Raw genomic sequence first — 20,645 nt, 5'->3', positions numbered from 1 at the left:
TATCTCTGCACGTAAAATACTGTGTTAAGCGAAATAGTAGTTTAAGAAGTGACGAAGTACAGAAATATATGATGTAAAGTGACGAAGTACAGAAATATATGATGTAAAGTGTCTCCGTTACCATCAGAAGCGTTCTGGGAACTCCACGTTGTATTACTGAAGAACATGCAAAATTTTTGTGCACTTAAAATCCTGCCTGAGGTGTAAAATTAGTTTGGAGTTATTTCAGTTGCACATAAGTAAACTATCAAAATTTTGCTGACTTATCAAGTTCTTTTCGTATGAGTCCTTTATCAGAAGAAAAAGGGAACCAGCGGATAAATGCTCCTAGTGGAGCACAAAAATACGAATATACTAGTTTTTACTAAGACAGACTGGAAATGCCCGCATCTCGTGGTCGTGCGGTAGCGTTCTCGCTTCCCACGCCCGGGTTCCCGGGTTCGATTCCCGGCGGGGTCAGGGATTTTCTCTGCCTCGTGATGGCTGGATGTTGTGTGCTGTCCTTAGGTTAGTTAGGTTTAAGTAGTTCTAAGTTCTAGGGGACTTATGACCACAGCAGTTGAGTCCCATAGTGCTCAGAGCCATTTGAACCATTTGAACAGACTGGAAAGCGGGGAACTAGATACCTCATTTTACCTTCCTCAGCACCTTTAATAATTTTCCGGCAACATATTCATGCTTTTTTTATGCTGAGAGAGAAGAAGACAGTGCAACGAGAAAGAGACGGTAGTAATAAAGTCTGGAAGATAGTAGACAGTGGTTGTGGTATAGAAATATAGAAAGAGCGAAGGAGACAATGGCAGTGGGAGAGAAAATGGGGGGGGGGGGAGGGTGACAGTGGCAATGGAACGTAGTTGACATGACAGAACAGTACCAGGAAAAGAATGAGGGAGACAGTGCCAGTTGAAGAGGAATAAAGGGAAGGAGAAGGTGGAAGTGGGTGAGAGATAACGAAAGACAGTCTAAGGCAAAGAGTGTGAGTGTGTGAGCGTGAGTGTGTGTTGACAGAACAGAGAGCACCAGCGGGAAGGAATGAATGGCTTAGTAACAGTAAGAGACAACAAGAGGCAGGCCGTGACAGAAAGGAGACAGTAATAGTAGGAGCACAGAAATATAACAACTGTGGCTATGACACAAGGAGACAGTTACAGCCGGAGAGCCGCAAAGAGATCATGACAATGAGTTGGGCCGAATGAGTGAGTGAGAATGGACTGTTGGGAATGGATGATCATCAGATACTTGCAGCGATGGACTAGCGGGTATGCGCTATTTGCAGTTATGGGAGTTTGGGAGAATCCCGTTTTGTTCTCATTTTCTAACGGCAGCGGCACTAAACTTGTAAATAGTACTCCTCATTGCTCGTTCATTCTTACGGCAAGAACTTACGACGCAATGTAGCGTTAAAATCTATGAACGCGGTGGCCATTATCTACACGTTTCACAGCACCTGTTGATCTTTTCTCTCGAGTTTGGCGATTTATAATGCTTCCACTGGGAGAATTAAAATTTAGTTTCGACGTCATATCCGTTAAATTCCTCGAGTTTGGCGATTTATAATGCTTCCACTGGGAGAATTAAGATTTAGTTTCGACGTCATATCCGCAAAACCACGTTTCATTTCAGTATTTCAACATTGTTGGTTTAGTTTATCTAGCGACTCGTGATATATTTGCATACGCAGCTGTTGGAAATTTAACATTGTTGTTGTTGTGGTCTTCAGTCCTGAGACTGGTTTGATGCAGCTCTCCATGCTACTCTATCCTGTGCAAGCTTCTTCATCTCCCAGTACCTACTGCAACCTACATCCTTCTGAATCTGCTTAGTGTATTGATCTCTTGGTCTCCCTCTACGATTTTTACCCTCCACGCTGCCCTCCAATGCTAAATTTGTGATCCCTTGATGCCTCAAAACATGTCCTACCAACCGATCCCTTCTTCTAGTCAAGTTGTGCCACAAACTTCTCTTCTCCCCAATCCTATTCAATACCTCCTCATTAGTTACGTGATCTACCCACCTTATCCTCAGCATTCTTCTGTAGCACCACATTTCGAAAGCTTCTATTCTCTTCTTGTCCAAACTAGTTATCGTCCATGTCTCACTTCCATACATGGCTACACTCCATACAAATACTTTCAGAAACGACTTCCTGACACCTGAATCTATACTCGATGTTAACAAATTTCTCTTCTTGAGAAACGCTTTCCTTGCCATTGCCAGTCTACATTTTATATCCTCTCTACTTCGACCATCATCGGTTATTTTACTCCCTAAATAGCAAAACTCCTTTACTACTTTAAGTGTCTCATTTCCTAATGTAATTCCCTCAGCATCACCTGATTTACTCCGACTACATTCCATTATCCTCGTTTTGCTTTTGTTGATGTTCATCTTATATCCTCCTTTCAAGACACTGTCCATGCCGTTCAACTGCTCTTCCAAGTCCTTTGCTGTCTCTGACAGAATTACAATGTCATCGGCGAACCTCGAAGTTTTTACTTCTTCTCCATGAATTTTAATACCTACTCCGAATTTTTCTTTTGTTTCCTTTACTGCTTGCTCAATATACAGATTGAATAACATCGGGGAGAGGCTACAACCCTGTCTCACTCCTTTCCCAACCACTGCTTCCCTTTCATGCCCCTCGACTCTTATAACTGCCATCTGGTTTCTGTACAAATTGTAAATAGCTTTTCGCTCCCTGTATTTTACCCCTGCCACCTTCAGAATTTGAAAGAGAGTATTCCAGTCAACATTGTCAAAAGCTTTCTCTAAGTCTACAAATGCTAGAAACGTAGGTTTGCCTTTTCTTAATCTTTCTTCCAAGATAAGTCGTAAGGTCAGTATTGCCTCACGTGTTCCAACATTTCTACGGAATCCAAACTGATCTTCCCCGAGGTCGGCTTCTACCAGTTTTTCCATTCGTCTGTAAAGAATTCGCGTTAGTATTTTGCAGCTGTGACTTATTAAACTGATAGTTCGGTAATTTTCACATCTGTCAACACCTGCTTTCTTTGGGATTGGAATTATTATATTCTCCTTGAAGTCTGAGGGTATTTCGCCTGTCTCATACATCGTGCTCACCAGATGGTAGAGTTTTGTCATGACTGGCTCTCCCGAGGCCATCAGTAGTTCTAGTGGAATGTTGTCTACTCCCGGGGCCTTGTTTCGATTCAGGTCTTTCAGTGCTCTGTCAAACTCTTCACGCAGTATTTTATCTCCCATTTCGTCTTCATCTACATCCTCTTCCATTTCCATAATATTGTCCTCAAGTACATCTCCTTTGTATAAACCCTCTATATACTCCTTCCACCTTTCTGCCTTCCCTTCTCTGCTTAGAACTGGGTTTCCATCTGAGCTCTTGATATTCATACAAGTGGTTCTCTTCTCTCCAAGGGTCTATTTAATTTTCCTGTAGGCAGTATCTATCTTACCCCTAGTGAGACAAGCCTCTACATCCTTACATTTGTCCTCTAGCCATCCCTGCTTAGCCATTTTGCACTTCCTGTCGATTTCATTTTTGAGACGTTTGTATTCCTTTTTGCCTGCTTCATTTACTGCATTTTTATATTTTCTCCTTTCATCAATTAAATTCAATATTTCTTCTGTTACCCAAGGATTTCTATTAGCCCTCGTCTTTTTACCTACTTGATCGTCTGCTGCCTTCACCACTTCATCCCTCAGAGCTACCCATTCTTCTTCTACTGTATTTCTTTCCCCCATTCCTGTCAATTGTTCCCTTATGCTCTCCCTGAAACTCTCTACAACCTCTGGTTCTTTCAGTTTATCCAGGTCCCATCTCCTTAAATTCCCACCTTTTTGCAGTTTCTTCAGTTTCAATCTGCAGTTCATAACCAATAGATTGTGGTCAGAATCCACATCTGCCCCAGGAAATGTCTTACAATTTAAAACCTGGTTCCTAAATCTCTGTCTTACCATTATATAATCTATCTGAAACCTGTCAGTATCTCCTGGCTTCTTCCATGTGTACAGCCTCCTTTCATGATTCTTGAACCAAGTGTTAGCTATATTTAAGTTATGCTCTGTGCAAAATTCTACAAGGCGGCTTCCTCTTTCATTCCTTCCCCCCAATCCATACTCACCTACTATGTTTCCTTCTCTCCCTTTCCCTACTGACGAATTCCAGTCACCCATGACTATTAAATTTTCGTCTCCCTTCACTACCTGAATAATTTCTTTTATCTCGTCATACATTTCATCTATTTCTTCATCATCTGCAGAGCTAGTTGGCATATAAACTTGTACTACTGTAGTAGGCATGGGCTTCGTGTCTATCTTGGCCACAATAATGCGTTCACTATGCTGTTTGTAGTAGCTAACCCGCACTCCTATTTTTTTATTCATTATTAAACCTACTCCTGCATTACCCCTATTTGATTTTGTATTTATAACCCTGTAATCACCTGACCAAAAGTCTTGTTCCTCCTGCCACCGAACTTCACTAATTCCCACTATATCTAACTTTAACCTATCCATTTCCCTTTTCAAATTTTCTAACCTACCTGCCCGATTAAGTGATCTGACATTCCACGCTCCGATCCGTAGAACGCCAGTTTTCTTTCTCCTGATAACGACGTCCTCCTGAGTAGTCCCCGCCCGGAGATCCGAATGGGGGACTATTTTACCTCCGGAATATTTTACCCAAGAGGACGCCATCATCATTTAATCATACAGTAGAGCTGCATGTCCTCGGGAAAAATTACGGCTGTAGTTTCCCCTTGCTTTCAGCCGTTCGCAGTACCAGCACAGCAAGGCCGTTTTGGTTAATGTTACAAGGCCAGATCAGTCAATCATCCAGACTGTTGCCCCTGCAACTACTGAAAAGGCTGCTGCCCCTCTTCAGGAACCACATGTTTGTCTGGCCTCTCAACAGATACCCCTCCGTTGTGGTTGCACCTACGGTACGGCCATCTGTATCGCTGAGGCACGCAAGCCTCCCCACCAACGGCAAGGTTAAAAAGAAAATTTATATCATGACCCAACTGATATGCCAATATCATCACAGACTTTTCTGATTGTGATTCGGCGATTGTTAATAATCAGTCCATCCACTTTATCCACGATTTAATCGGTGCTAGGGCGTCCGGGGCGTTCGTCATCTTCAACCTCTTCACGAACTTCATGGAAACGCTTATACCGTGCGTACAGCTTTTCTCTATTTCAGTTCATTGGCTTTTGGTTCATGCCCATTTTGCCATCTCAATAATGTGAAGACAGCGTGACAGTGTGTCAGTTACGACTATACGAATGTAAAGGCAACGCAACAGCCAGTCCCCGAGTGGAGAACACAAATATATCCCAACCGGCCGCGAAATTCGTAAATTTTTGTGTTTTTAACTCATAGCAGACACACCAAATTCAACATTCAAAATTTCTAAAACATTATTGCACATTATTCTGTTCATTTAGCAAAATTTAGTACCAATCTTCCGATTCATTTTATACAAAATAACAGACTGAGTGTCCGATATAGGTGACTCTGTACAGATACGTTTACCAACAGAACAAAATGGTTCAAATGGCTCTGAGCTCTATGGGACTTAACTTCTGGGGTCATCAGTCCCCTAGAACTTAGAACTACTTACACTTAACTAAGCTAAGGACATCACACACATCCATGCCCGAGGCAGGATTCGAACCTGCGACCGCAGCGATCGCGCGGTTCCAGGCTGTAGCGCCTAGAACCACTCGGCCACTGCGGCCGGCTTACCAACAGAACAGTGATAACGATTAATTCGCACGAATCTGATTAATACAACACGTGGAATTACAAAGTTCTCGCCATTTTTTTGAACACTCCTGCCTCTGAGTGTCTATAACAGACAGAAATCCAAACTCCAGCAACAGTTTTCGCGCAGTTTTGTTCAGTTATTAGGCAAATATCGGAACTGTGATTACCCTCCAAAATATCACGAAGTGGGAGCTCCTTTACCACACTCCCAAACTGCCGGGTTTTGACTAAAAAGAATCAAAAACGTTCCTTTTTTGTAAGTTATAAATGCCGTGTTGCAAACATCTTCAGGCAGATGACGAAAGAATTAACAGCAGCTGCTATTTAAAAATATTTTTTTGCTCTTTTTTAACTGCAGACAAACATGAGCGAGATGAACGAAACCTGTACTCACTTGATTGTCCACTTTTCCTGTTGTGGACTTATCATCTTTGTTACCATTTTTTGTGTTATTACAACGTAATGCATACTAAGTAACATGATCGTATGGTGTTCGGTGTATGCATGAACATATTTACCTCCAAATGTATGAACACGGTACATTCACCGGTCAGCGTTACTTAGACACTGCTCTCCTTCAATTTATGACATCAAAAAATCGTTGTTCAAGTAATATGGCGGATCTTTTTCAAGTATATTCTATATGAATTATGACTAAGACATTTCTGAATACATATTTTCTTCTGTAGCGCTTTTAAGACCACAAAATGTGATTTAAATCTAAAAATACAAAGCCGATTGGTTCCAGATTTCAAAGTACTAATCCAATTGAAACGGTGCTGTCTACATTTACAGACTACAAGTACCAACTACTTGTTGCTTCAAAAAAGCGCCCCCCCCCCTCCCCTCCCCCACCCCCGCCCGCACATACACATCACACTGATGTGCAGAAGTTAACAAACAAAGCAATTTTTGCAGGATGTGTCACTGCCAAGTGACACAGCGCCATGTAAATATTACCATGGATAGGAAGAACTGGTATAGTATAGCGATGAGACTAACAGAAATGACATTTTTATTCAAAGACAGTAGTCACACTGAAGTCATCACGATTTATGATGGTTCCCTGGGAATTACAAAAGGCAGGAGATGATTCTCAGTAGGGTGCATCATCGTCGCGTACGGCGTGGGCCCTTGTTGGCCACGTGGTTAGTGAGGACTTGTTTTGGTAGAATGTTCCATTCCTCCACTACTGCGGTTGACAACTGCTGCATGGTCGTTGTTGAATCCCGCACGTGCTCGATATCATTTTAGTCGAGGGAACGGGTTTTCCAGTGCAATCGCCGAATATCCTTTCGTTTCAAGAGCTGGTTCACCACCGCTGTTCGGTGCGGTCTCGCATTGTCATCTATAAAAATGAAATCGGAGCAGAATGCACCCCTCAAAGGAAACACGTAGGGAAGGAGAACAGTGTCACAGTAATGCTGACCGGTGAGTATACCGCGTTCAAACATATAGAGGTAAGTATGCTCATGCATACCCAAAACACCATACGATCATGTTCGACAATGTCCCTTAGTGTGCAGTACGTATTCCCCCTCTCATCGTATGAGGATACGTGCAGAATCACCATTCAGAGAAACCGCTCTCATTCGGGAAGAGCACATGAAACCACTCCTCTGTGATCGAGGCCACATGCTCTTGGCACAACCGAAAATGGTGCCGCCGATGTACGTTTGTCAACGGAACACTTAATTCTTGTCATCAGCGAAGAGACCAACCCCAAGCAGTCTTCGCGCCACTGCGGAGCCTGAGATAGAGTAGCTTGCAGTCCTGTTAAACGTGGTCCTAACTCCGCACATCGTTTGACGTGGGTCCCTTCCTACCCGTTGCACAATGTAGTCAACGTCTCCTACTGTAGCTGATCGTTGTCTACCACTTCCTGTCCTTTGGGCAACAGTGCCCGCTCTTCGAAACGCTCATCAAACGTGTGAAACAATGCTGTGAGCAATACCAAACTCTTGAGCTACAATCGTTACACTTCGTCCTTCCCGTTTCCCGGCAGTTCTTCCCAGAGTTACAGATGATGTCTCCGTGCCATGTTCCAATGAAGACAGCCACCACAGTGCACGGCAACTGTTCGCTGCTTGACACACACTTTGTCTCCCCCCGTTCCGTCAAGGGGCTCGTGTTGCGGAGCCAGCCCCATTTGGCGCTATACGCTAATCTGATGCTCTGTGACGTCGGGCTTCCTGTGCACAACTTTGAGACCTCTAGTAACTTGCTTCCGCATTTTCTTTCATATCTATGGATTAGTAAAGAAAAAAAAGTGTGACTAGAGCCTCCCGTAGACCGTTCGCTGGGTGCAAGTCTGTCGATTTGACGCCACTTCGGCGACTTGCGCGTCGATGGGGATGAAATAATGATGATTAAGACAACACACAGTTCCCGAGCGGAGAAAATCTCCGACCCAGCCGGGAATCGAACCCAGGCCCTTAGGATTGACATTCAGTCACGCTGACCACTTTTTTTTTAGGGATCAGGTCACGGGCTGGCGAAGGCAGCGCGGGTAGGGGCCGCAACCCGAGGCCTGCCCAGCACCATGTCTCCACCCTCCCTTTCCAGGGATTGTGGACCAAGGCATGAACGGGATTTGAGGCTTTTTTTTTTTTTGGCTATTGATTTTTATTGTCTTTCATAGGTGCTGAACACAATATACAGAAACTAAAGGTGCCATTCAACACATCCAAACGTAAAAAAAGGCTCCCAACGCCGTCTAGATTTAAAGAATTCACTAGAAGAAAAAAACAGGACCCTGCAACGGCCCTGTTAGCGTGTATCCAGGTCGGCTTCTCGTTAACTCAAAAACTGTGTAGAGTCCCCTGAATTACATCAGGCTTGAACGTTAGTTTCTGAACGTTGAGCTATCTCGTCATTTCACTTCTCACACCCGGAACACCCAAATTAGCAGGAGGATCCGTGAATAAAGAACCCAAGTAACTGGAAAACATGTTCTATATTTCACGTGTCGCCGCAAGATGATATGTTGTTCTTGCAGTACGTACCAGATATCTATGACGTTCTTGTCAGCGGTGCGATACAAATAATACGTCGCCATCGCATTTATCCAGTTTACGGCGTTTGCCCTGGCGGTGGGAAATTATACTTTGTCCGGGAACAGTAGGTCGTCAGCTTTGATCGCCGTAGGCGGTAAAAGGGCCAGCATTTTCCTCGTTACATGCCAACAGTCGATTGCCGCGCAGTGGGGGCATATCGGCGCGTAGACCAGATGAACAGAGTGCAGTCGTTGACGGTTCGGGAATTTGCCTTTCATCACTACATACCACAATGCGCGTACCTTTGCAGGACGTAGGACGAGAGGGAAGATGGACCGCTCTCCATATTATCTGACCACTCAGCTACCGGAGGAGACCTACGGATTAGTTATGGTACTTTATTGGTTGGTTGGTTGGTTGGTTGGTTTTGGGGAAGGAGACCAGACAGCGTGGTCATCGGTCTCATCGGATTAGGGAAGGATGGGGAAGGAAGTCGGCCGTGCCCTTTCAGAGGAACCATCCCGGCATTTGCGTGGAGTGATTTAGGGAAATCACGGAAAACCTAAATCAGGATGACCGGACGCGGGATTGAACCGTCGTCCTCCCGAAAGCGAGTCCAGTGTCTAACCACTGCGCCACCTCGCTCGGTTATGGTACTTTATTTGTCTCGTCTGTAACTTCTGCAGGGAAGTATATACATGGGGGTCAGAAACGCCCTGAAAAACGTTTCAGGGCGGTGCAGGGTAGGTTGCGCTGAGAAATAACTTTCTAGAAAGAAAATTCGGTAAATTGCGCCGTTTCCGAGTTAATTAGCATTGAAGTTAAACCAATCAGGCCGTTGTGTCAGCAAATTCGGACGGCCCGCCAGATACGGTGTCGTCAAACGTGTTCTTTGTGTGGTTTCCTAAAACCCAACAAGTCAGCGATACAAAAATCGGACATGGGACAGTAGTGAGAACCGGACTCGGGCCAAAGGCCGAGCATTTTCGTGCGCTGTTATCTACGCTATGAGAACTGACACTAACAGAATCTGGCAGGCCGTTTGAATTTGCGTTCTCAACGGCGTGACTGACTAACTTCAGTGGCAATTAACTTTGAAATGGCGTAATGTATCTATTGTAACTATTTATCAAATCAACTTCCAATTCCTGTACGTGCTTTTCAGGCTGTTTCTAACCAGCCTGTTTATTCTGTGCAAAATCTCGTGCACATATGGTTAAGTCCCTGGACTCATTTCTATGAAACGGATTTAACTGTCAGTACAAACACCGTGCTTTAAATTTCCAGAGACTCCCGTATACTGCTTCTCGCAAAAGCAGTGATGGTTCTATAAAGTGATCACGGCCTATTTCCTCACGCATTTTTCACCAACATCGACGTTCCGTCCTTTTCCTCCGTGTCGAACGAACGTTGAGGCTCATACTTTCTCTCTCCCGGCAGTCCTTTCAGAAAGTAGAACGAAATTTTTGACGACCGCCTAATGTGATCCCCGTTACTGTATACCGCCGAAAACGGAAATACTCGAAAGAAATCTGAAGTCCGTGGGCCCCGCTTGCCAGCAGCGCGCGGTAGGCACTGGGATATCGAACTTGCAACAGGCGGCGCGGCGCAGCGCCAGCAGGGGCTACGGCTGTGTGTGAAAGCAGGCGCCTTTCTACCGCCCGCGCTGCCTCGCGGAGGAACGAACGAACGCCCCTACAAGCCCCGCCCCTCTCTCCTGAGGGCCGCCGACGTCGGTTTCAAAGGCCGGCCTTCTTTCTGCCCGCCAGCGCCGACCATCGACCTGCCGCCACTCCTCTCCAGGCACACTCTCGTAATACTTGTTGTGGTGTGACGTCAGCATCCATCGCTCCCGCCCCGGCCACGTCGTGTGTGTGTGTGTGTGTGTGTGTGTGTGTCACGCGAGCGCCAGTTCCAACCCAAGGCGCGGCACTGCCCTCTGTGCGCTTTGACGTGAAGTCAACCTGCTCGCAAACATATTCGTAAGCGACCAAACTTTGCCAGTTTGTTGGCTTGCTCCGTCTCAGCATGCTTCCTGGCCAGTTACAACAGCGCTCCACAAGGAGAAACACGAACATCCAGAATTATTCGTCTTCTTTCTACCGTTTGAAAGCTGCTACAAACATTACAAATGGTCTGTGTCAGAAATTTTACTTTCACCAGCCATTCGAAGGCGCGAAATTCAGGAATGGTTTCATAGCAACTGCCCATATTTATTAAGAACGCGCACTGATAGATGTACAGAGTATAATACCTCAGTTCGCATGGGCTTCATTCTGAGGTGTCTTGTCACGGTCCGGTCCGCGCGGCTCCCCCCCCCCCCCTCCCCCCAGCAACCTTCGGAGGTTCGAGTCCTCCCTCGTGTGTGTGTGTGTGTGTGTGGGGGGGGGGGGGTCCTTAAGTTGTTTAAGTTAGACTAAGTAGTGTGTAACCTCAGGGACCGATGACCTCACAGCAGTTTCGTCCCATAAGACCCTACCACAAATTTCGAATTTTCCATCGGCTTCATAGACTAACAGAAGGAGTTCGACCTACGATCGAAACCTGGGTAGCAATGAGGCCGATGAACTACAGTCTGCACTGACTGCAGATATGCGAGGTGTGTGAGAAAAGTAATGAGAACAACACTGCGAGCCATCTGGCAATGCTGTGTTGTTCTATTTGTGTAGACCCGTGTGTTCATCCCTTCCACACGCTAAGTCAGAGTTTCAGGTCAGTAAAGCCATCACTTATGTTGTGTTTTTGTTCTGTGTTACAAAAATGAAACAGCGGAATTCAGAGCAAAGTTATGCCATCAAGTTTTGTGTTTAACTTGGGGAATACGCGAGTATGACCTGTAAAAACTTGAAACTATAGGGGATATTCCTTATCTAGAGAACAAGTTTTTTCGCTGGTACAAATCATTTTTGGAAGGCCATTAACATGAACAGGAACAACGCAGGAAACCGACGAAAATGTCGAATACCTGCTTGCTGTTGCGAAATTGTTCGTCCAGGACAAATCATGAACCTAGTGTTCTACAGAGATGTCCTTGAAGGGCTCAGGAAATAGGTGAATCGAGTGAGACTGGACACTGCTCCATCATGTCAGAACAATGTCCTATGTCACACGGCCACTTCCATCACGGAACTTATCTCAAAAGGTGCTCCCATTATCCCACAGCCCCCTATTCACGTTGTATGAGTCATTGTCACTTTTTTCTTCTCCCGAAATTGGACAAAGTCTTAAAAGAACATCATTTTGTGACTCTGGAGAACATTCAAAAGAATGTGACCGATACGTTAAACGTCCTACCAGTTGAAGCTTTGCAGCGCTGCTACCAAGACTGGGAAAAAACAACTTCGCCGGTACAGCTGCCGAAGGGAACTGCTTTGGAGGGAAAAATATTTTAAAAAAATTGCAGATAAAAAGTAAGTCTCATTACTTTTGCCACACAGCTGATACCAATTTAATCTGGTAAATTTACAAGAATACCACTCTACGTGTTGAAATAAAGGAAGGCTGAATCACTGGCAAGTTTCCTGTGAGAAGAGAAGTCAGACAAGAAGACACTACCTCACCTAGGCCTTAAGCAGGAGCAGTTTGATGATGTAAATGAGCTTTTAAGTAAATTAGGGTAACTTATGGACAATACATTAAACCATTTTATAGCAACTTTATTTTAGTCTAAGTCAATGTTGTTCTCAGAAAATAATAATTTATTAATTTCATTCTGCAGCGAAGTGTGTGATGAGTTGAAACTTCTTGGTAGATTAAAACTGCGAGCTGAATCCGGATTCGAACCTGGGAACTCTGCCTTCCGTCGGCAAACTCTACCAACTGAGCTCTTCAAGCACGATTCACGAGTCTCCCTCACAGCTTTACTCCTGCCAGTCCCTTGTATCATAGCTTCCAAACTTCTAAGACGTTCTGCTGCAAATCTTGCAGGACTAGCACTCTTGGAACAAAGACAGGTCCCGTGTTCGAGTTCCGGTCAGGCACACAGTTTTAATTTGCAATCAAATTTCGAGCCTTTGCATGAAGTTTACCACTTCTCTCCGGTATTTTCAGCCAAATACAAATATTTGTTTCCTAAACCAAAAGCGCATTTCTTCTTATTAAGAAGTAGGTTTTTTCTCCACTTTATCAGTATTTAGAACATAGAAGGGGAGCCATGTGTCAAAAGCTTGGATTTAGCTTGCATGCGCGGGATTAGTCATGGACTGTGCGGCTGGTCCCGGCGGAAGTTCGAGTCCTCCCTCGGACATGGGCGTGTGTGTGTGTTTGTACTTAGAATAATTTACGTTAAGTAGTGTGTAAGCTTAGAGACTGATGACCTTAGTAGTTAAGTCCCATAAGATTTCAGACACATTTGAACATTTCAGCTTAGATTATTGAAAATGTGTTTCCTGGAAATTTTCATTTCTTGTCGAAACGTTACGTTGGGAATATGCTCTTCGTTTATACAGTCAGTAGACGCAACCTCGGAATGAACAACCAGAAACCACGGAGCTAAATTAGCTGTTTCTCGGAACTGGTCAGTAGAGCTACATAAACTATTGATTTGAGTCTGGTGTAAATGGCATCATCCTTTGTTCATCTGTAACTGTTAATGTGTAGCCGTGAAGGGACGTCACCGGACGTTGCAGAAGCTCCGAGGCGACGGACGAGGAGGAACGCTTCCAACTCGTTCTGCTCCATAGATGACTTTCTGAGCAGAACTTATGTTCTTAGGTAACGCCAAATTCTCTTGTAGATTAAGGTTTTTAAAAAATCCAGTTATGTAAATCGCCAGCATGGGCCATGTTTTCACACTGAAACTGATTTGTTTGTAAACGTGCTCACACGTCCCACATCACAGCAAATTCTCGCGCATACGACCCGCGGAGAACGCAGGGAAAGTGAACTAGACTAGAAGGTGCCTTGTGCTTCAGTCCGACACCTAACACACTGTTCGCTAGGGAATAATATGAAATGCGTTCTAAGTTACCTTATCGTAGCAGTCTTTTTGTTGATGCTTGTGAGATCTCTCTTCTCGGTGAGCTTCGCGGTGTTTACCGAAGTCGTCACTTCCATTTTGTGTACTATCTTTTGACAACCAGTGCAGCCGTCTCCTTCCGTGCTGCGAGCTGTCCTGTTACGCGAGCTCGGTTTCCGTCCCCACCAGTAACCGATGTCTTTTATTCACCATTACTCTGGCAGCTGCCACTGATGCTTTAAATACGATATAACGAGTCTGTAGTCATATTACAGGAACGTCAGCAAATGTCCGAAAAAGTGCAACCCAACACAGCTGATCAGGAAGCAGCGCCTGGCGTAATGAAGAGGCATTGTTTACGTTATTGTAATGTCATTTTGAACCATACATTAGACTTTTTTGGTAATCACTTCCACTGTTTTCACAGGCTTAGAGTGCACAATTCACTATTAGCAAATACTTCTGCTTTCACATCTTCACCTGTTTCAGATACTTTTTATGCTTTGGTCCAAAGATGCATAAAGATAGATGTATTCCTAAGCTGTACTTATCAAAATAGTACCACGTATTTATTTTCTCCCCCGTCCTCTTAAATAACAAAATGTGTGTATATACAGAACCGCACGTCAGTATTTCACGTCAGTAGTTTTCACAGTGTATGGAAACTGGTATGTTTACGTTACAAGACTTAAAAAAAAAGAAAAAAACTTTAGAAGTTACTGCTACTGCAGGAGAATTTACTATTTTATGTTTTTATCTTTGAGTGTACCACTTCCAACTTTCAGATTAAAATACTTATTTATAACAAATCGCCTTTTCACAATGTCTGTAGTGTTTCAGAAATGATTTTTTTTCTTTCAGAGAACTTTGCCTGAGATACACAGCTTTAAAGTTGTACAAGGATTGGCAGCGTGTTTCCAATGCTCAGAAATTTAAAACTGTAGATTTTACAAAACGCAGAAACCTAGTATCCTATGACTATATCGGTTATTCACAGCTGATATACTAATACAAATACCTAGGTTTATCAGTTTGTAGGGATCTTAATGAAATGATCACATTCTTTCACTAGCAGGTAAGGCAGTTGGCTGACTTCGTTTCGTTGGAAAGATACTGGCAAAATGCTGTCATTCTGTAAATGAGACAGCTTATAAATTACTTGCGTATCCCAACTTAGAATATCCCTCAACTGCATGGGACCCACTCCAGTCAGGATACTGTACGTCTACAAAGAAGAGAAGTCAAAGGTTTCTTTGACTCACTGGAGTGAATCACGCAAATGTTCAATCACCTGAATTGGCAGACGTTAGAAGTTAGACCCCATTTATCCTGTGAGAGCCTACTTAAACCGTTACAAAAATCAGTACTAAATAAAGAATCCAGCGGCATTTTCAGCTCCCTACCCACCGATCGCGCCCATGGGTATTCAAATAATCATTCTTTCCTCACTCTGAATGCGATTAGAATGCAAGTGGCATCATGGTAAGTATCCTCTGGCCATACAGTTCACAGTGGTTCGCTGACTATGTATGTAAATGTATAGGCCTATCGTCCTTAATTATTCGCCCATGATTTCTTCGATATATCTTGTGAAATGAAATACAGTGTACAAATAATTGCGAATATGAGCCAATGAGTTACTTTCAGTTACTATTTGCTGTATGCATTGTCATTTTTACGACACCACTCTTGTTGCGCCAACAATATCGCAGTCTTGTGTAACGCCGGGCTGCGCGTTAGCAAAGAATATCTCGCCCAGCAATATGCTCAGGGGTGCCATCAGTCAAAGTTAACAGCCGCGCCTGTCAACGCAGCCACAGCACACCACAGAGAGATGGAATCTGGACACGAAAGCGTTGCTCACACTGGCCGGCCGGCGCCCTGGGGTTTCTGAACAAGTGTCGCATTCAAGTCGGCCCGTGCCGCGCTAAGTGTGGACAGCCTAAATTAATAACGCCAGCAACAGGTGGCACGCCAAACCCTGGCCACGCCGGCACGCCGCGGCCGCCGCCAGTCTGCTGTCTGCTGGCGCTGCGCGCGTCGCACAGTAGTCAGTACTACCAACCTAACAACGAAAAGCTGCGCTGAAAACGAAATTCGTCCGTCGAGTCGTACTGAACGTGGCATCCTTAGGCTGCTGATTAAGAGCCTCGAGTAGAATTTGAGAAAAATGAGGTAACAAACTTTTTTAAACAGTGTGATCAAATTTTCAGTGTCCAAACTGACATATGAAGACGGAGACAACAACAAACGTATTTTGTTAAGCAATTAGATGTCGGAAACGATCACTGAGTGAGCACTAAGCATGCTAATGTACTTACGTGGTGAAGCACGTAAGAGGTACCTTCTTCGAACATCGTTATATAGAGTTGATTAGAAGTCCACATTATTGTGTCATGACGTTCGCATCGAGCCAGGGAACAAGAAGTACCACTGTAGTACCTTTGCTGGTCATCTTTTAGCAGAAAACCATTCATATTATGTACAATGTGAAATCCTCCTATCTGTTAACAAAAATAGACAGTAGACCGCTCAGTTCGCACCATCAACAGAACAGGCTCTGCTAACGGTGTACAAAGCCACATCGCTGGCAACGGGCTCTGCACAACGCTGGTGACTACTTTGAAGGACAGTAACAGGTGCAGACATGTAACTCTTTTATATCGGTAGTGAATAAATAGTTGCCACTATTTAAGTTCCAACCCTCGTATTGTGCAGTATCACCGTTACACAGCACAATATATTTCGCAGTATGAGACTCAGGAATACTATTCCACAGTATGTCTCCCTTGTATCTCAGTTTTTAATTAGGGTTCGTTTCACGCTTAATTTATGGGGAACCTCGAAATAAAATTGATAACGCGGCGACAAATTCATCAGTGGGTCACTCATTAAGATTAGTCTGCGATGTGCAGTGTCATGTACACTGTAAGACAAAGAAAGCGACGCACCACGAAGAAATTATCCGAATGGGATGGAAATCAGTAGATGCGACAGACAAACAAATGACTACTGTTTCAGAAATATTGGATTCTTTGTTCAAGCGAAAGAACGTCACAAATTGAGCAAGTCAGTAACACGTTGGACCACCTATGGCCTTTATACAAGCAGTTGTTCGACTTGGCATTGATTCACAGAGTTGTTGATGTCCTCGTGAGGGATTATCGTGCCAAATTCCGTCTAATTGGTGCGTTAGATCTTCAGAATCCCGAGCTGGTTGAAGGGTCCTGCCCATAATACTCCAAACATTCTCAATAGAGAAGAGATCAGGCGCCCTTGCTGGCCGAAGTAGGGTTTGGTAAGCACGAAGATAAGGAGCAGAAACCCTCGGCGTGTACGGACGGGAATTATCTTGCTCATATGTAAACCCAGGGCGGCTTGCCATGAAGGACATCGCTCATCATCGGGGCTCAGTACGAAGCGGCACGCATCACTGGAGACAATTCCACAGTAGTGAATGAGATTCAAAACCGAAGTTGTGTCTGGAAAAACCGTGGGAAGCGGTGGATACCAACCTGACTGGCGCCCGCCACACGGCCCATCAACTAGCAGTCATGGCCCGGCGTGTCAATTTTCGTAACAAAACCACTTTGGTTGTCAGCGACACCATTACAGCACTACGGTACGTCGACTATATATTTTACGCCCCGTTTTGCTGCCCTTCATGGCAAGCCATTGTCGGCTTACATTTCAGCAGCGTAATGCCCGCCCAAACACGGCGAGAGTTTCTCATGCTCGTCACACCCTACTATGGGCAGCTGGGTCGCGGACCTCTCCGCATTTGAGAACTTTTTGAGCATTATGGGCAGGGCTCTCCAACCAGCTCGGGATTTTGATGATCTAAGCGCCAATTGGGCAGAATCCCTTAGGAGGAAATTTAACAATTCTATAAACTCTCTTTCAAATTCTGAAGGTGGGAGGCGTAAAATACAGGGAGCGAAAGGATATTTACAATTTGTACAGAAACCAGATGGCTGTTATAAGAGTCGAGGGCATGAAAGGGACGCAGTGGTTGGGAAGGGAGTGAGACAGGGTTGTAGCTTATCCCCGATGTTATTCAATCTGTATTTTGAGCAAGCAGTAAACAAAACAAAAGAAAAATTCGGAGTAGGAATTAAAATCCATGGAGAAGAAATAAAAACTTTGAGGTTCGCCGATGACATTGTAATTCTGCCAAAGACAGCAAAGGACCTGGAAGAGAAGCTGAACGGAATGGACAGTGTCTTGAAAGGAGGATATAAGATGAACATCAACAAAAGCAAAACGAGGATAATGGAATGTAGTCAAATTAAATCGGGTGATGCTGCGGGAATTAGACTAGGAAATGAGACGCTTGAAGTAGTAAATGAGTTTTGCTATTTGGGGAGCAAAATACCTGATGATGTTCGAAGTGAAGAGGATATAATATGTAGACTGGCAATGGCAAGGAAATCGTTTCTGAAGAAGAGAAATTTGTTTACATCGAGTATAGATTGTGTCAGGAAGTCGTTTCTGAAAGTAGTTGTATGGAGAGTAGCCATGTATGGAAGTGAAACATGGACGATAAATAGTTTAGACATGAAGAGGATAGAAGCTTTCGAAATGTGGTGCTACAGAAGAATGCTTAAGATGAGATGGGTAGATCACATAACTAATGAGGAGGCATTGAATAGAATTGGGGAGAAGAGGAGTTTGTGGCACAACATGACTAGAAGAAGGGATCGGTTGGTAGGACGTGTTCTGAGGCATCAAGGGACCACCAATTTATTATTGGAGGGCAGCGTAGAGGATAAAAATCGTAGAGGTAGACCAAGAGATGAATACACTAAGCAGATTCAGAAGGATATATGTTGCAGTAGGTACTAAGAGATGAAGGTTGCACAGGATAGAGTAGAATGGAGAGCTGCATCAAACCAGTCTCAGGACTGAAGACCACAACAACAGTAATAAATCAGTGCCAAGCTGAATAACTTTATGTATAAATGTGAGAAGTGGACCAACGTATTACTGATTTACTCAATTCGCGGAACTCTTTCTCTTGAATAAATCATCCAATTTTTCTGAAATCTTACTGGTTTCCTTATCTGCACATGAACATCACATCTACACATTTCCGTCCCATTCGGATAATTCCTTTGTGGTGCGCGTAGTTTTTTCAGAGCGTTTCATTAATCATTTGGGGCTTCTTTCTCTGTTAATAGCCTCCATCGAACGCACGCATCTGCATCCCGATCCGTCGTGTGCCCGTTATGTTCGTTCTAAGTGAAATAGTACGGCATGAATGGTTGGGGGACCCCGAAGAGCAGGGTCAGCCGCCTAATTGGAAAAGTTTTCTGTATCCTTCGCGTCTGCAGGCATCTTTCCTTCGCGAAGCACGAGAGCTGTGTACGTGAGAGTAGGTCATCAATGTGTGCGCGTGGGCGCGCGTGCGCGCGCGCGTCGACTCCCGACTTGTCTTCGTGCGTGTTTAGTGACTGTTTGGTATCGTTTCAGGTCTTCGTGCAAGTGTTTGTCATGTTGTGTGTGTAGTTGGTGTGATTTCCATTAACAACCTGCTTTAAATGTTGTCGGCGTACTGGCTCCGAGAGGTCGGTCGTCTCACCGGACGACTTGTAACTAGTTCTCCGAGCCCTTCTAGGCCCGTTCAATTACCATCTAGTGGAACTTGGGTCAGTCCTTTCCTGGTGCAGAGCTGTCGTTTAGCCAGTGGGCGTGTTTCCTCTGCATGGTTGGGTCCGAGCCAGTATTTCCGCCGTCGTGTGTCTGGAAGTGAGTGGGAGACGCAGCAGCAGTGCAGTCGCGACGGAGCAGCGGTCGCGGACGGCCCAGCGGGCAGTCGGTTGGTTGCTGCGGACCAGGGAAGGTGTCTCCGCACGGCGCAGTCGGGGGTCCGCTGGCAGCCCCTGCGCAGTGTCGGAGCATGTGTGGAGCTGTCCGACTGCTACAAGCTTCGTGGTTCACCGACCGAGGACGTCAAACTTGAGTAGTGGTTTGAACTACCCAAGCCACGCCCATTCATGTTGTGGTGGTTCGTTTCGGTGGTTTGCTGTTGGGGAGGTTCTCCTGTGAGCAACACCGAGTGTTTCGCCTGCTGAAATTTAGCCGCCATGCGGTGCAATTAACTATTTTGGTTGACTACAAGTGCAGCAGTGGAATTTTCTGCTTTGTGGCTGTTAGTGTTCCGGTTACCTGCCGTGGCCACTAACGTAATTTCAGGCAGCGTTCTTTTCTCACATGTTGTCGCTGTCCAACAAGGGGTGTAATTTTGACAGGTAATACATACTCCACTGTGGATTATCGCGTTTGTAACCTTTTATGTTTGAGTTCTTATGAACTGATTGATAGGAAGCAAGTCGTCGTGTCGGTCGGTCCGTGGCTGTCCCGTGGTTGGATTCCGACGGATCAAGTGTAGTTGGGCTCACCAACTGTCTCGCCTAGTGAACGAGGGCAGATAGACCTCCCTGGAGGCTTCCGAGTGCCACCGGTGTTTAATTATCAGTTTTCAGCTACTTAAAATATAAGGCTAATGGCTATGTTTTCTTTTTTAAAAAAAATTTTTTGCAAAGTCAATTCTTAAATTTATCTTCCAAGCTTAAACATTGTGGCCTTCTGCCTCTAAAATATTATGGATATATTTTAAGATTTTGAAACTTAATTGTGTTTTTATTTTATTTGACTCTTTCATTGCGTTTTTATCTCTTTGATTTTTAAGGTTTCTTGTTGTTAAACATGCTGGCCTTCTGCCTTTAAAGGTCTATGGTAATATATTCTAAAACTTTGGAAATTGTGGCCTTCAGCCGTTTGTATTGCACTTTGCGTATGTTATTTTTTGAATTATTTTATTGCTATCTTCACTGGATTTTTATCTTGTTAAGATTTCTTGATGGAGGCCTTCAGCCGTGGAAGAGTTGCTAAATTACAATAAATGACAATTAGAAACAGAAACTGACCTCAGCCCTTGGCC

This window comes from Schistocerca nitens, chromosome 2, assembly GCF_023898315.1.
Source record: "Schistocerca nitens isolate TAMUIC-IGC-003100 chromosome 2, iqSchNite1.1, whole genome shotgun sequence".
In the NCBI taxonomy this organism is placed as follows: Eukaryota; Metazoa; Arthropoda; class Insecta; order Orthoptera; family Acrididae; genus Schistocerca; species Schistocerca nitens.
Note: the sequence above shows the minus strand (reverse complement) of the source record.